We start from the raw sequence: 16,269 nt of genomic DNA, 5'->3' as shown, positions 1-16,269 counted from the left end.
GCTCCGGTCTGCTGTGTCCCGTAGGGTGCGCGCGCACGCTTGTTCACGGCCTTAAAGGGCCAGCGAGCGCACGTGGGAAATCATCATCATCAACTAGCCCATGATTTCCTGGACTATAAGAAGGGCCCTGCCCCTTTGCTCATTGCCTGAGCATTGTTAGTATTCCCATTTCAGTCTTGAAAATGGTCCCTTAGTGTTATCCTGTTCCTGTTGTTTCCCGTGCCCTGCTACCTGTATCCTATATCCCGTACTGTGTCCTTGTTCCTGAGCCTGCTAGTGTTGGAGTCGTGTCCCATTGCCTCTGCCATGCCCAGTGTCTTCTGCCACGTCCAGTGTCTTCTGCCACGTTCAGTGTCTTCTGCCACGTCCAGAGTCTTCTGCCACGTCCAGTGTCATAGTGTCATCTGCCACGTCTGGTGTAACCTGCTGCACACACCTCCATCTGTGCTAAAGCCTCGGCCACTGTCTGCACTAGTTCAGGTACCCTAGAGCGGGACTTTGTATTGCTTGGGTGCTCTGTTGTTTGGCCAGGTGTCTCCCCGCTACAGCAGTATGGCCTAGTGGGTCCACATACTCACAGACCATGACAACTCGCTTGTATGGTTGTTATAAGAGAACTCGGCCAAAGGACGAAGCTGCACCCAGTCATCATGCTGCCTGGAGATGAAGTGTCGTAGATAGTTCTCCATGATCTGATTGATCCTCTAGACTTGACCATTGGACTGGGGATGGTTGGCTGAGGAAAAGTCCAAATTTACATCGAGGAGTTTACAGAGGGCTCTCCAGAACTTTGAGGTGAACTGAACCCCCCGATCAGACACGATATGCAGAGGTAAGCCATGCAGGCGGAAGATGTGTTAGATGAAGAGGTTGGCCAGTCGAGAAGCAGAAGGTAGGTCGGTCAGCGGAACAAAATGAGCCATTTTCGAGAATCGGTCCACCACCACCCAGACCGTACTGCATCCAACAGAGGGGGGGGGGCAGGTCCGTGACAAAGTTCATTGCTTTCTGCTGCCAGGGAGCATTGGGCATAGGCAGCAGAATAGAAGGCCAGCAGGCTTGGAGTGAGCAACCTTGTTAGCAACGTACACCGTGCAGGACGCGACAAAGTCCATGATGTATTTGGGCAGTGTGGGTCACCAGAAATGACGGGCAATCAAGTCTGGGGTCGTCACCTGCCAGTTTGGAGCTTTGTTCCCAGCAAAGGATTCTCCCTCTGTCTGCCAGGCGCACAAAAGTCCTCCCCGGAAGTATGTCTCTGTCAACCCTCTGCAAGTTAGAGATAATGCAGGACGGATCAATAATATTTTGTGGAGACTCCATGGTGTCCTCTGTCTCGAATGACCTGGACAAGGCATCGGCCCTCACATTCTTGTCGGCCGGGTGGTAGTGGAGCTCAAACTGGAACTGGGCAAAGAACAGCGACCACCTGGCTTGACAGGGGTTCAGCTGTTGGGCCATCTGGAGATAGGTGAGGTTCTTGTGGTCAGTAAATATCAGGATGGAATCATCTGCACCTTCTAGTAGATGTCTCCACTTCTCCAGGGCCAATTTGTTGGCCAGTATCTCCCGATCCCCAGTCGAGTAGTCGCGCTTTGCGTAAGATAAAAGTTTAGAGTAATAGCCCCATACCACTGCCTTGCCCTCGGGACCTCTCTGGAACAGAAGTGCGCCAGCACCAACCGAGGAGGCGTCCACCTCCAACGAAAACTGTTGAGACACATCAGGATAATGGAGGGTAGAGGCTGACGTGAAGGCACTCTTCAGATTATTAAATATGGATTCAGCTTCTGGAGTCAATACCTTGGCGTTCATGCCTTTCTTGGTGAGGGTAGAAATGGGAGCTGTCAGTGAGGAGAAGCTTGGGATAAACTGCAGGTAAAAATTGGCGTATCCCAGGAAACGCTGTATGGACCCTAAGCCTTGAGGACGTGGCTATTCCAGGATGGCCTTTACCATCTCAGGATCCATCTTGAGGCCTTGATCCGAGATGATGTAGCCCAGAAAGGGTAGAGCACTTCTTTCAAATAAGCACTGCTCCAGCTTGGCATACAGGCGATTATCACTTAATCGCAGCAAAACTTGACGGACATGTCTCTGATGAGTTGTCGGCTCTGGAGAAAAAAACAAGATGTCATTGAGATACACCACAACATAGACATAGAGGAGGTCACGAAGATGTCATTAACGAACTCTTGGAAGACCGCAGAACCGTTCCACAGACCGAAGGACATCATCAGGTATTTATAGTACCCGACTCGGATGTTAAATGCCATCTTCCTTTCGTCACCCCAGCGAATCCGGATTAGGTTGCAAGCCCCACGCAGATCTAGCTTGGAAAAAAATCTTGGCTCCTCGTATGCGGTCAAATAGTTCTGAATTCAGCGGCAATGGATATCTATTTTTGACTGTGATCTAGTGGAGGCCCCGGTAGTCGATGTAAGGTTGAAGAGATCCGTCTTTTTTTTCACAAAGAAGAACCTGGCCCTGGCCGGGGAGGAGGACTTTCATATTAAACTCCTCTCCAAATTCTCCTTAATGGGGTTGGCCAGGAAAACATTTTTTTCTAAAAAGTGTCCCCCAGCCTTGGTGTGCCTAAAACCCCCTACATACTTTCTAACCAGTTTCTGTTTGATCTCCATCGTCACTGTTGCTCTTTCTGTTTGCTAGCATTCCTTGCTTCTGGTCCTGGCTGTTTCCCGTCTTGTAACCCACCGTACCCATGATCCCTTGCTCCACCTGTGGAGACAGCTTCTATCCCCTTTTCCACCCTCCACAGCATCTCAGTTATTTACATATCGCCACACCCTCTATGTTCACAGGGTCATTCCCTGCTCTAATTACAGGCACCCCGCTCCCTGCACAGTCACACACACCCAGTAATTATCACACAGTGGGATGGGGGTTATATACAGGAATGTGGGAGCCTGCACTTCCGGCTGAGCAGAGGCACCGCGAATCATCAACTATCTTAAAGGCGGCCGGACCAGAGGAGGCGGTGCTTTGAAGAGCTCATGAAACATCCACCCAGCCCACTGCCTGTAAATGTAGTTGATGACGCGCCGTGTCTTTCTTCAGCCGGAAGTGTTGCGGAGCAAAGACAGGGAACGTCACAGGAAATAAAAAATGTACCATGGGCGCGGTCACGTGACCACAAATGAGAACCAAGTAATGAAGCCAGACGTAAATAGACATTATATTAGAAAGTTACTTATATATGTCCAATTAAGTTAAAATATAAATAAAATGTATTCCTGGACAACCCCTTTAATATAGGCGGACATAGACGGAGTCTCTGGCAAGGAGAGAGGGTATACCCTTCCACGGCGAAGGGATGCATCCGGAACGAGTTCAATAGGGCAGTCATACATCCCGATGTGGGGGCAGCGTCTCTGCCTCCTTCTTGCTGAAGACATCCGCAAACTGTGAATAGTGAGAAGGCAATCCTGCAAATGACTGAGGCAGGGGAGGCTGGGCCAGATGGATCTGCCCAAGGCAGCGGTTGAGGCACTTGGGACCCCACTGGAGAACCTCTCCAGTCCATAACTGGAGCATGTAGTCGAAGCCAAGGCAGGCCCGGCATTACAGGGATGATGGCCTTGGGCAGGACAAGAAATGAGGCTAGCTCTGAATGAAGGGCTCCCACTTGGAGCCTCAGCGGTTTGGTCACAGCTACAATTGGGTCGGGCAGAGGCAGTCCATTCACGAGGCAACGATCTATCTCTATCTCTGCTTGTATGAATGTTTGTATGAATGTTTGAATGTAAGGTCTACAATAGAACTCAGACTCTATAGACAGGTATAAATTGAAATGACAGTAACAGATATTGATGGAAATACCAACTATGGTTGTTTGTATTTTACTGTATGTAATCTTTATAATAGGGTTAATGGTTAAGATAGTAAAGGATGAACATAACGGATACCCCTCCGCACACCTAGTATAGTGTAAAAGATATATACCTTTCGAGTCCTGTAGGCCTGGGGACGGTATATCATTATATCCTGATTGTTTGGATATAGAAAGGTTTGATACAGTCAGACAAAGGTGAGTAGTCCTTCGAGGTCTGATACAGCTGACCTGGGAACCTTCTTAGAAACTCCCGACATGGGGTCCGGAGACCATGAACCCGACATGAACCCGACAGTGGGTGTGTGGAATCATGGGTGTCAGCAGTTGATAGTTAAACGGTTGAAAGGTGAAGAAGCAGTCAAATACTGTAAAAGAATGTTTAAACAAATGAAGATAGGAAGTAATGGTACGTTAAATAAAGGAGGTTGATTACATAGTTCAATAAGTAAGACTAACTGATCGGAAAAGCAGAACTATAGAAGAGTGTGTCAATGAATGTTGATATGAATAGTCTGTGTATAAAAGCATAGATTTTGATAAAAGTGACTATACGAGTGATGAAGATGAATACAGCTAGGTACCTTGCAGTGAGTAATGTGGATTATGACGAGAAGTATGATGTAGACATGTATACAGTGTGTGCGTCGCAGATAAGTCTGAGGAGCGACTGGAGCAAATGAAAATGTGTACTGTTTGATGTGAGATGTTTTTCTGAATCCAGATTGAGAACTGAATTTATTGAACTTTAAATTATTGTTATTATATTTAAAAAATATTGTGTAAAAAGTCCTAGAACATTGAGGTTGTGTAAATAGACTGACTTTTTAATGTACCTTATCTATAAGGTCTAAATAATGAAAGTTGTGTAAAGTCAGGTTTTAGAGTTATAAATACAGCAGTTTCCCTTCAGCATTTTGGCTTGCTGAGGCTTATAGTTCTACAAGAAAATGGAAGTTGTGAAAGGCAGGAGGGGGGGGGGCAGCAGCTGTTTGCATTGTGTGATAGAATGTCAGAAGGAAGTAAATTGCTGCTCTCTCTCTCTCTCTCTTTCTCTCTCTCTCTCTCATATCTCTCATATCTTTCACTCACGTGAAATAAAACAACAAGCACGGTCTGCATTAATGACATTCCTAATTTATTCGAAAATTAACTGATAATTATGTATTTTTCTCTATCCCTCTGTCTCCAGATTGTTACCAATATTTTGCCTTCACACATAGAGGCAAACAGTATGCCTGGATGGTGCTTCCCCAGGGTGCAGCAAATCCCCCTGATATTTTTACCCGTACAATGAAAAAGCTGCTGGATAATTGGTCCCCCAAACACTCCACCACTTCTCTATTGCAAAATGTTGATGAATTGCTCTTGTGTTGTGTCTCTGTTGACATTTGTGCTATATTGAGCCATGGGACAAGTCATGTCTCAACAGGGGGGATGGTAGAGAACATATCAAGAATGTTCAACACATTTTGTATGGATTTCATAGAACTCAATAAATGTGAAGAAAATAAGTACTGTTTAGTCATTAATAGACGCCCTGACTAGATGGACAGAGGATTCCCCAGATGCACTAACAGTGGCTAAGGCCATTGTGAAAGGATTAATACCTAGATTTGGGATTCCAGAAACAATTTATAGCGATAATGGACCTAATTTTGTAAATAAAACAATATCTCTGATGGCACAAACATTGTGTATTGAACTAAAAAAATCACTGTGCCTACCATCCCCAATGAGCTGGATGCTGGAAAGACATAATGGCATTTTTAAGAATAAACTGAAAAAGACCATGTAAGAAACAGGAAAAAATTTGATTTATTGCTTACTTTTAGTAGTGTCAAACGTGCATGTAACACTCACTGCAATAGGAATAACCCCTTTTGAAATGATTTATAGAAGGCCTTTTTTAATTCCATCACTAAGACCATTTTACAGAATAGATGTAGAAGAAGACAGTACCTTAGCTGACTATATGGTAAAAATGCTAACCAAGAAAGAAGTTTCTGTTCCTAATTCTATTCCAGGTGATCCTGTTCCAGAGTCAGACGTTGTCGAACCTGGAAACTGGATTCTGATTCGAGCAGTGAAAAGAAAACACTGGCATCAGGCGAGATGGGAAGGTCCATATCAAGTCTTGTTCACCACCCCTACTTCAGTTAACATAGCAGAACGTACCTCCTAGATCCACTTGTCCCACTGTAAACCGATCAAAATGATAGGGTCAGAGTAGAGATCTGATCAAATTGACAAAATTACAGCTACAAAGGGAGGACTTCCAAAAGTGAAGGCTTGTCTCAAACCTGGTAAAGAATCCAAATACTCCTCCCCAGACAAAGAGATCAGATCTAGGAATGATGATACCTGGGGTTATAATTTTTGGATTGGTGGGAGGAAGGTATGATCCAAGTAAGATATGGGATCCCGCAGATAACTTTAATTCTGGAACTACAGGTCACTGGAAATGAAGCGTGGTTAGCCTTAACTTTAGTATAGGACGAACAGCTATGTTTCAAGTTGATTTTTGTGACCCGATCAAAACAAAGTGTAATCAAAATAAAGAAGAAGCATCCAAATTAACATGGTCAGACAGATACATCTGAGCCATACATATAAACACATATGGAGCTAGGATGTGCAGTTCATGGGCCCTAGCTATATGGACCACACGAATGGCTAGAATGGCTTAGATATACTGCCAAAAGTCTTAAAAAATGGGAGTTGTATAGCCTGCGCTACAGCTAGGCCGCAAGTAGGAACAGTCCCTGTGCCCTTAAGTAATGAGAAAGATCCGGAAGGACTTCAATGTATCATAAAACCGTTCAATAAAGCATACAAACCAACCACGAAAGAGGGAAAATGTAAAACGTTGTCCCTCCTGTTCTCGCCAATCCAGAAGCCAGACATTCCACCTCAGGTTATTTGCTTATCCTGGTAACTATACTTGTTTTGCACTCCCAGGGAAAGGCCATAACTATGGTCAACTTCAGGACAAATATTGTGGAGAAAGAATTACTGTCTCTAGCATCAGCAACTACTCATCCATATGGACCAACCAGACTGTCCTAAGAGCAGATATATGGTGGTTATGTGGAAATGGCAGGATACGGGCCAGGTTGGCACACGGTTCCCACAGGTAATGAGCTCAAGCTCAGCTCGACATGCCCTTTCACCTATTACCCACAGGAGAATGACCCAAAAGGAGTAAATTAAAGAGACAAAACAGAGACGCCCCAAAAGGCTCTTTTGACTCTAGTATCTACATGGACGACATTGGAGTACCCCGAGGAGTGCCAAATGAGTTTAAAGCTTGAAAACAGGTAGTGGCTGGGTGGGAATTCATCGTATGGTGGGTAACTATATATAAAAATGTTGACTGGATCAACTATATTTATTACAACCAACAGTGGGTTGTAAATTACACCCGAGATGCAGTTAGAGGAATAGCCGAAATACTAAGACCAACCTCATTAGTTACATAGTAGTTTGTACGGTTGAAAAAAGACACATGTCCATCAAGTTCAACCAAGGGATGGGAAAAGGGAAGTCAAAAATTTCTACACATTACAGCTTATATGTTTTTGCTCTAGGAAATGATCTAAGCCTTTTTTAAAGCCATCCACTGTCCCTGCTGTGACCAGCTCCTGCAGTAGACTATTCCATAGATTCACAGTTCTCACAGTAAAGAAGGCTTGTCGCCTCTGCAAGTTGAACTTTTTTTTTTTCCAGACGGAGGGGGTGCCCCCTTGTTTTTTTAGGGGGTTTTACATTGAACAGGATTTCACAATATTTTTTGTATGTGCCATTAATATATTTATATAAGTTAACCCCTTAACGCTCAGTGACGTACTATTACGTCATGGAAAGCGCCCTGTTCGCGCTCCATGACGGAATAGTACGTCTCGGGAGTAACGGCCGTTTCGGCCGTCCTCCCGACACATACAGGAGCTGTGACAGCTGCTGTCTCGTACAGCAGCTGTCACAGCTCCTACAGCGGGGACCGATCGCTGTGTCCCCGCTGATTAACCCCTTAAAAGCCGCGTTCTATAGAGATCACGGCTTTTTAGGGGTTAAGCTGCCATCGCCGGCCTGCTACACGATAGCGGCCGGCGATGGTGACTATGGCAACCGGACACCAAACAATGGCGTCCGGCTATGCCATAGACGGAAGCCTAGTGGGTCCTGACAACGTCAGGACCCACTATGCGTGAAGTCAGTGAGTAGCTGACAGTTCTAATACACTGCACTACGCATGTAGTGCAGTGTATTAGATTAGCGATCAGGGCCTCCTGCCCTCAAGTCCCCTAGTGGGACAAAGTAAAAAAGTTACAAAAAAGTTAAAAAAAGATGTGTAAAAATAAGAAAATAAAAGATTTAAAAGTATTAAAAGTAAAAATCCCCCCTTTTCCCTTATCAGTCATTTATTATTAATAAAAATATATAAACAAACAAATAAACTATACATAATTGGTATCGCCGCGTCCATAATGGCCTGAACTACAAAATTATTTCGTTATTTATCCCGAGCAGTGAACGGCGTAAAAGAAAATAATAATAAACCGTCCCAGAATCACAATTGTTTGGTCACTTCACCTCGCAAAAAATAGAATAAAAAGATCAAAAAGTCGCATTTACCTAAAAATGGTATTGATGGAAACTACAGTTCGTTACGCAAAAAATAAGTCCTTGCACGGCTTTATTGATGGAAAAATAAAAACGTTATGGCACTTAGAATAAGGTAACACCAAAAGTGAGTGATTTATTACAAAACGTATTTTATTGTGCAAACGCCATAAGACATAAAAAAAACTATAAACATATGGTATCGCCGTAATCGTATTGCCCCGCAGAATAAAGTGAATATTTCATTTATAGCGCACGGTGAACGCTGTAAAAAAAATAGAATAAAAAAACAATAGTAGAATTGCTGTTTTTTAGTCACCACACCACCTAAAAATAGAATAAAAACTGATCAAAAAGCCCAAGAAAACTACAATGAATTCCTCAAGGGGTTTCCAATGTTTTGGCACCACAAGACCTCTTCAAACCGGACATGGTGCCTAATAAAAAAGACGTCTCATAATCCACTGGGTGCTCCTTGGCTTCGGAGGCCGGCGCTTCAGTCCATTACCGCACTAGGGCCACATGTGGGATATTTCTCTAAACTGCAGAATCTGGGCAATACGTATTAAGTTGCGTTTCTCTGATAAATCCTTTTGTGTTGTAAAAAAAATGGTATAGAGAGGATTTTCTGACAAAAAAAAATGTCAATTTCACACCTACTTTGCTCTAAATTTCTGTAAAACACCTAAAGGGTTCATAAACTTTCTAAATGCTGTTGTGAATACTTTGAGGGGTCTAGTTTCTAAAATGGGGTGTTTGATAGGGGTTTCTAATATATAGGCCCCTCAAAGCAACTTCAGAACTGAACTGGAACCTAAAAAAATAAATAAATGAGGCAATACTTCGCTTCTTACATTATACTGATAATAAGCCGTTCCCACCCCGAAATGACCCCAGTTTTGACCGTTTGTATAAACGGAGACCCCTATTAGACAGTTTCAGTGCCCGGTTTTCCCAAGCATTCACCCCCGAGACGTGTATTTTATTGATGAGTCATTGGTACATTTTAAAGGGAGGGTTCAATTCCGCGAGTACCTGCCGGGTAAGAGGGCAAGGTATGGCGTGAAGATATATAAGCTGCGAGAGTGCATCAGGGTATACCTACAAATTTAGGATATATGAAGGAAAGGCCACCCCCAAACCAGACTGCATCCTGGACTACAATAGGTACATGGGAGAGGTGGACTTGTCAGATCAAATCCTGAAGCCCTGCAGCGCCATGCGGTGTGGTATAAGAAGCTGGCCGGGCACATTATACAGATGGCTTTGTACAATGCGTACGTGCTACGTCGATGTGCAGTACAGACGGGAACTTTCCTGGAATTTCAAGAGGTGATTATCAAGAACCTAATCTTTATGGACCAAGAAGGGGGGGCACCCAGTACTTCTGGAAGCGGGGCCACACGCATCGTACCAGGGCGGCAACACTTTCCAGGAGAAGTTCCCCAAACTGGCAAGAAGGGAAAAAGTCAAAAGAGGTGCAAAGTCTGCTATAAGGGATGACACAATATACCAATGTGACCCGTGTCCCGAATAACCAGAGCTCTGTATGAAAGAGTGTTTTAAAATTTATCATACATCCCTTGGTTTATAATTTACCCCAATTTTACTTACCCTGACGCCCCCCGCACAGCTTATCCCCCCTCGTCTTTCCCCTCTGAGCCCTGCTGTGTGCCCAGGCAGCTGATAACAGCCACATGTAGGGTATTGCCATACCCGGGAGAACCCACATTACAGTTTATGGGGTGTAGGTCTCCGGTTAAAATGCTCACTACACCTCTAGATGAATGCCTTAAGGGTGTCGTTTTTAAAACGGGGTCACTTCTTGCGGGTTTCAACTGTACTGGTACCTCAGGTGCTTCTGCATATATGACTTCGCACTAGAAAATCCTCAGTAGGCCAAATGGTGGTCCTTTGCTTTTGAGCCCTCCCATGGGCCCAAACAGCAGTTTATCACCACAAATGGGGTATTGCCGCACTCAGTACAAATTGGGCAACAAAATGGAGTATTTTATTTCTTGTGAAAATAAGAATTTTTGAGCTAAAATGACATATTATTGGAAAAAATATATTTTTTTTTCATTCCCAGCCCAATTCAAATAAGTTCTGTGAAGAAACTATTGGGTCTAAATGGTCACATTATCCATAAATGAATTCCTTGAAGGGTGTAGTTTCCAATATGGGGTCACTTCTGGTGGGTTTCCATTGCTTTGATACCTCTGGGGCTCTGCAAATGTGACATGGCACCCGAAAACCAAACCAGCAAAATCTGCACTCCAAAGAACACACAGCGCTTCTTTCCATCTGAGGCCTCCCATGAGCCCAAACGGCAGTTTATCACCACAAATGGGGTATTGCCACACTAAGAACAAATTGGGCAACAAAATTGGGTATTTTGTTCCCTGTGAAAATAAGAATTTTTCATAAAAAATTACATCTTATTGGAAAAAATGTCATTTTTTTTAATGTCACAGCCCAATTGAAATAGGTGTTGTGAACAAACTGTGCTGTCAAAATGCTAACAACAACCATAAATGAATTCCTTGATGGGTGTAGTTTCCAAAATGGGGTCACTTCTGGTGGGTTTCCATTGCTTTGATACCTCTGAGGCTCTGCAAATGCGACATGGCACCCGAAAACCAATCCAGCAAAATCTGGACTCCAACAAACACATAGCGCTCCTTTCCTTCTGAGCCCTCCCATGAGCTCAAACGGCAGTTTATCACCACAAATGGGGTATTGCCACACTAAGGACAAATTGGGCAACAAAATGGGGTATTTTGTTCTCTGTGAAAATAAGAAATTTTGATCACAAATGACATTTTATTGGAAAAAATGACATTTTTTTCATTTCACAGCCCAATTCAAATACGTGCTGTGAAAAAACGGTGAAAAAACTGTGTGGTCAAAATGGTAACAACAACCATAAATTATTTCCTTGAGGGGTGTAGTTTCCAAAACGGCGTCACTATTGGGGGATTCCTACTGTTTTAGCACCTCAACACCTCTTCAAACCTGGCATGCTGCCTAAAATATATTCTAATAAAAAAGAGGACTTAAAATGCACTAGGTGCTCCTTTGCTTCTAGGGCTTGTGTTTTATTCCACGAGTGCAGTAGAGCCACATGTGGGACATTTCTAAAAACTGCAGAATCTGGACAATACATATTTAGTAGTGTTTCTCTGGTAAAAGCTTCTTTGTTACAGATAAAAAAATGAATAAAATTGAAATTCAGCAAGAAAAATGAAATTTGCAAATTTCACCTCCACTTTGCTTTAATTCCTGTGAAATGCCTGAAGGGTTAAAAAACTTTCTAAATGCTGTTTTGAATACTTTGAGGGGTCTAGTTTTTAAAATGGGTTTTTTTTTATCAGGGTTTCTAATACATAGGCCCCTCAAAGCCACTTCAGAACTGAAAAGGTACCTTAAAAAAAAGGCTTTTGAAATTTTCTTAAAAATATGAGAAATTGCTGTTTATGTTCTAAGCCTTGTAACGTCCAAGAAAAATAAAAGAATGTTCAAAAAACTATGCCAATCTAAAGTAGACATATGGGAAATGTGAACTAGTAACTATTTTGGGTGGTATAACCGTCTGTTTTACAAGCAGATGCATTTAAATTCTGAAAAATGCTATTTTTCAAAATTTTCTCTATATTTTGCAATTTTTCACCAATAAACACTGAATATATCGACCAAATTTTACCACGATCATGAAGCCCAATGTGTCACGAGAAAACAATCTCAGAATCGCTTGGGTAGGTTTAAGCATTCCGACGTTATTACCACATAAAGTGAAATATGTCAGATTTGAAAAATGGGCTCTGAGCCTTAAGGCCAAAACTAGGCTGCGTCCTTAAGGGGTTAATCATGTCCGCCCTTAGTCGTCTTTTTCAAGGCTAAATAGGTTTAATTATTTTAATCTTTCCTCATAACTTAGATTCTCCATGCTCCTTATTAGCTTCGTTGCTCTTCTTTGTATTTTTTTCTAACTCCAGGGCATTAACTGGAGCCCAGAACTGAACTGCATATTATATTCCCTGCTCTTGTCAGATCATAGAAGTTACATGGCTTAAGACCCTGCTAGTATTAGTGTTGGAAACTGTCTTGGAATCTGTGGTGCTGTTGACCTATTGTTATACTGTTTCGATTTTGTTTCATAATCGATTAAAAAAGGACTATGGACTAAAGATTTAAAAGGCAATGGCCATTCTAAGCTGAAAGTGCCTGCTCTCATCAGATCTCATGAGTTACGCAGCTTAAGGCCTCGCTAGTACCAATGTGGTAGACTGTCTGGGAATACTTGGTGCTGTTGACTTATTGTTATGCAATTTAGATTTTGTTTCACAATCGATTAAAAAAGGACTATGGACTAAAGTTTTCCAAGTCAATTGCCATTCTAAGCTGAATGTGCCTGCTCTCATCAGATCGCAGTCGTTACACAACTTAAGGCCTCGCTAGTACCAGTGTGGCAGACTGTCTAGGAATCCGTGGTGCTGTTGACCTATTTTTATGCAGTTTAGTAAGCCCAACGTAATTTAGGCGCAGCCATAATGGAGAGAACGCATGACAAGGTGGTTTGGGTATAGGCTATTAAGTGTGAGGTTAAGTGTACAGGGATTTAAATGGTTAAGCAAAGGGGGGCTTGCATAGGAATGTATCTTTAGGTGATGGGAGGAGTATATTGTATATAAGTCCACGTGGGATAGAGGCAGCCCTCTTTCCCGCTGGACAACAGAAGAAAGATTTTCTGTATATTACAGTGAAGTATTTAAAAAAATAAAAAATAATAATATATATATATATATATATATATATATTTCACTTACCTGATCATGGATATTTCCTTGGAGTCCATGATGGCCAGGATCAGAGACGCGGCGCTTCAGCACGGTCCTGGATGGCTGGAGCAGCTGTTCTCTGGGCCTCTTCCTCATGGTTTCAGTGGCAGGAGCGTTGAGTGTGGAGGGACGCAGGAGTCGGCATTCCAGGCCTCCGGAGAGGCCTTCACCTGAGGTAACGCCTCAGTCCCGTCGGCGCCATGGGACCCCCACCAGGCACCCTCCTCCTCCGGGTCCTAAGCGAGCGCCATGCTCAGGGCCTAGGAGGTCTGAAAGGAATCCCGGCAGGCGGGCGGGATTGGAGGTGGCAGGAGGGCAGGGCCGCGGCCATCTTCCCTCCTCCTGTCGTCAACGACAAGGCCGGAAGTGACGGCGGGATCGGAAGTAGCGGCCCTCTCCGGAAAACGATGTTCCGGGCGCCAGAGGAGCTCATCTGACAGAGTCAAGGACTTCATGCCCAGCCCGCAGGAAGCGGCAGGCGGGCTCGGCAAAGAGGATGTGTTCGCCTCCTGCTGGAGCAGGGAGGCGTGCGGCGGGGACCGGAAGTACCCGGTTTGGGTATGCTAGTGACGTCGTGCCCCTTCCGGAAAGGAGGCAGAGGCCATCTTGCCCTTCAGAGGGAGAGGACGAGGAATCGGAGGACAGCCCTTTAGAGGTGCATGGGAGCCAGGGCTGTCTTTCCATTTATGCCACGCCAGAAGCGTTGGATAGGCCGGTGTCGGCTGGGGCGGTGTCCGCTGGGCCTAGGACTGCATCGGCCGATTGTCAGCCAGCTACGGGGAGAGAGTATACCGCGATTGACAGGGAGAACATCTGGATCGGTGGGTACGGCCGCTGGGAGGTCACCTCAGGGACGGCCGGGTGAGTCTACCACTGATGTGGTCCTGGGGATGGGTGGGAGGTGTGGGGGGTATGTTTTCTATGGCTCATATGCAATTTTTTTTTAAGGGAATGCAGGAATATTTTGCTAAGGGTATGGGGAATGTAGGGCAGTCTCCAGCGAGGGTGTGGGGCTCTGCTAGTGAGGTGCGTGGAAGTGCGGCTGCGTCAGGGGTTGCAGTTGCTAACGAGGTGGCGCAGGTTGCGGACACTGTGGTGGAGGTGGATAAGTCTGTTGATGCGGGAGCTGGTACATCCAAAAAAGTGATGTTTTGCTGACGGCTGCGAAAGGTGAAGTGTATGTGTGTTTTAAGGGCCCGCTTGGGGCGCATTTAAAGGCTGAGATTAGGGAGAAGATATGGAAGGATGAATATGTGGAGATTTTTGCTTTATTGCCATTGGAGAAGTTTAACTTGTAGCGGTGGAAACCGGATGAGAGTAAGAAGGAGGAAGAGGAGCGGCGTCGTTATCGCTTGATTCCTTGGATGCTCGCGAATTGGCTGCAGGCCTTCGCTAATTTGGCTAGTGTGGTGGGTAAAATGGCAGCTTCCTCGGGAAAAGGATGTTGCTGGCAGTTTAATGAGGGGCATTGTAAATTTGGAGCAGATTGTAGGTACAAGCACGAGTGCTCTGGTTACGGAGGCACCCATGGTTTGTCCAGATGCTTCAAGAAGCATAAGGGCAGGCACGGATATGCTGAACAGAAGAGGGGCGATGCCGGTAAAAGTGGAAAGGATGCTTCAGTTTTTAAGGGAGTATCCAAATAAGAAAGTGACAGAATTGTTGTTTCTGGGATTCCTTGTATGTCGGTAGTATGGGATGGGGTGTTTCGAAATTTGTCGTCTGCTTTGGCGCGGCCTGAACAGGTTACTGATAAATTGATGAAAGAGGTGGCTTTGGGCCGCATGGCTGGCCCGTTTTCCTCCCCTCCAGTTTCTGGTTTGCGGGTTTCCCCTTTGGGTTTGGTTCCTAAAAAGGAGGTTAACAAATTCCGCCTTATTCATCACATATCTTATCCGGAAGGTGCGCGGTGAGTTACACTACCTTTGATGCGGCGGTCGTTTGAGTTTGCAAGTATGGGAAGTGCTCACTGTTAGCAAAAACTGACATTGAGGCCGCGTTTCGTTTATTGCCGGTGCACCCAGACAGTTTTTGTTTATTAGGTTGTTGTTGGCAGGATGGGTATTTCGTAGACTGTTGCCTTCCGATGGGCTGCTCCATTTCCTTTGCCTTTTTTTTTAAATGCTTAGCACGTTTTTGGAGTGAGTGGTTCACCGTGAGGCGCAAGTGCCATCAGCAGTGCATTATTTCGATGATTTTTTGTTTATCGGTCCGCCGGCTACGTATGTGTGTGCAGGGTTGCTGCATACTATGGAAAGGGTGGTAAATAACTTTGGGGTACCACTGGCGCCCGAGAAAACTGAGGGACCTACGACGGTCATCAAGTTTCTGGTGATAATCATTGATTCTGACAAAATGGAATGTCATTGGCCAGACGATAAATTACTGGAATTGAGGGAGTTGGTGGTGAGTGTATTGCGCAGGAAGAAGATCCAGTTGCGGGACTTGCAATCGTTGTTGGGACGTTTGAATTTTGCATGTAGGATTATGCCCATGGGGCGGGTGTTTTGTAGGCGGTTGGCTAGTACTACCGCAGGGGTTCATTCTCCTCATCATTTCATTAGGTTGCCTGGTGAGTTAAAAGCGGATTTGTTGGTATGGGGGGAGTTTTTGCAAAGCTACAATGGGCGGTCTGTTCTCATGTATCAGCCGGTATCTAGTGTGGATTTGGAGCTCTTTACAGATGCGTCAGGTGCTTATGGTTTTGGGGCATATTTCCAGGAGCAGTGGTGTGCGTTTGTTTGGCCAAGAGCATGGCGTGAATGTGGTTTCGTCCGTAATTTGGCTTTGCTGGAACTGTTCCCGATTGTGGTGGCTGCAGAGCTTTGGTGGGTGTCACAGCGCGGGGTGTGGACCCACTGGGCCGTACCGCGTAGCGGGCTAGCAGCTGGCCAACAAGGTACAAAACAATGTCTATAGTTCTGAACGGGTACCTGAGGCAATGTAGATAGTGGCAGG

Source organism: Rhinoderma darwinii, chromosome 1 (genome assembly GCF_050947455.1).
Source record: "Rhinoderma darwinii isolate aRhiDar2 chromosome 1, aRhiDar2.hap1, whole genome shotgun sequence".
Lineage (NCBI taxonomy): Eukaryota > Metazoa > Chordata > Amphibia > Anura > Rhinodermatidae > Rhinoderma > Rhinoderma darwinii.
This window is presented reverse-complemented; position numbering follows the sequence as displayed.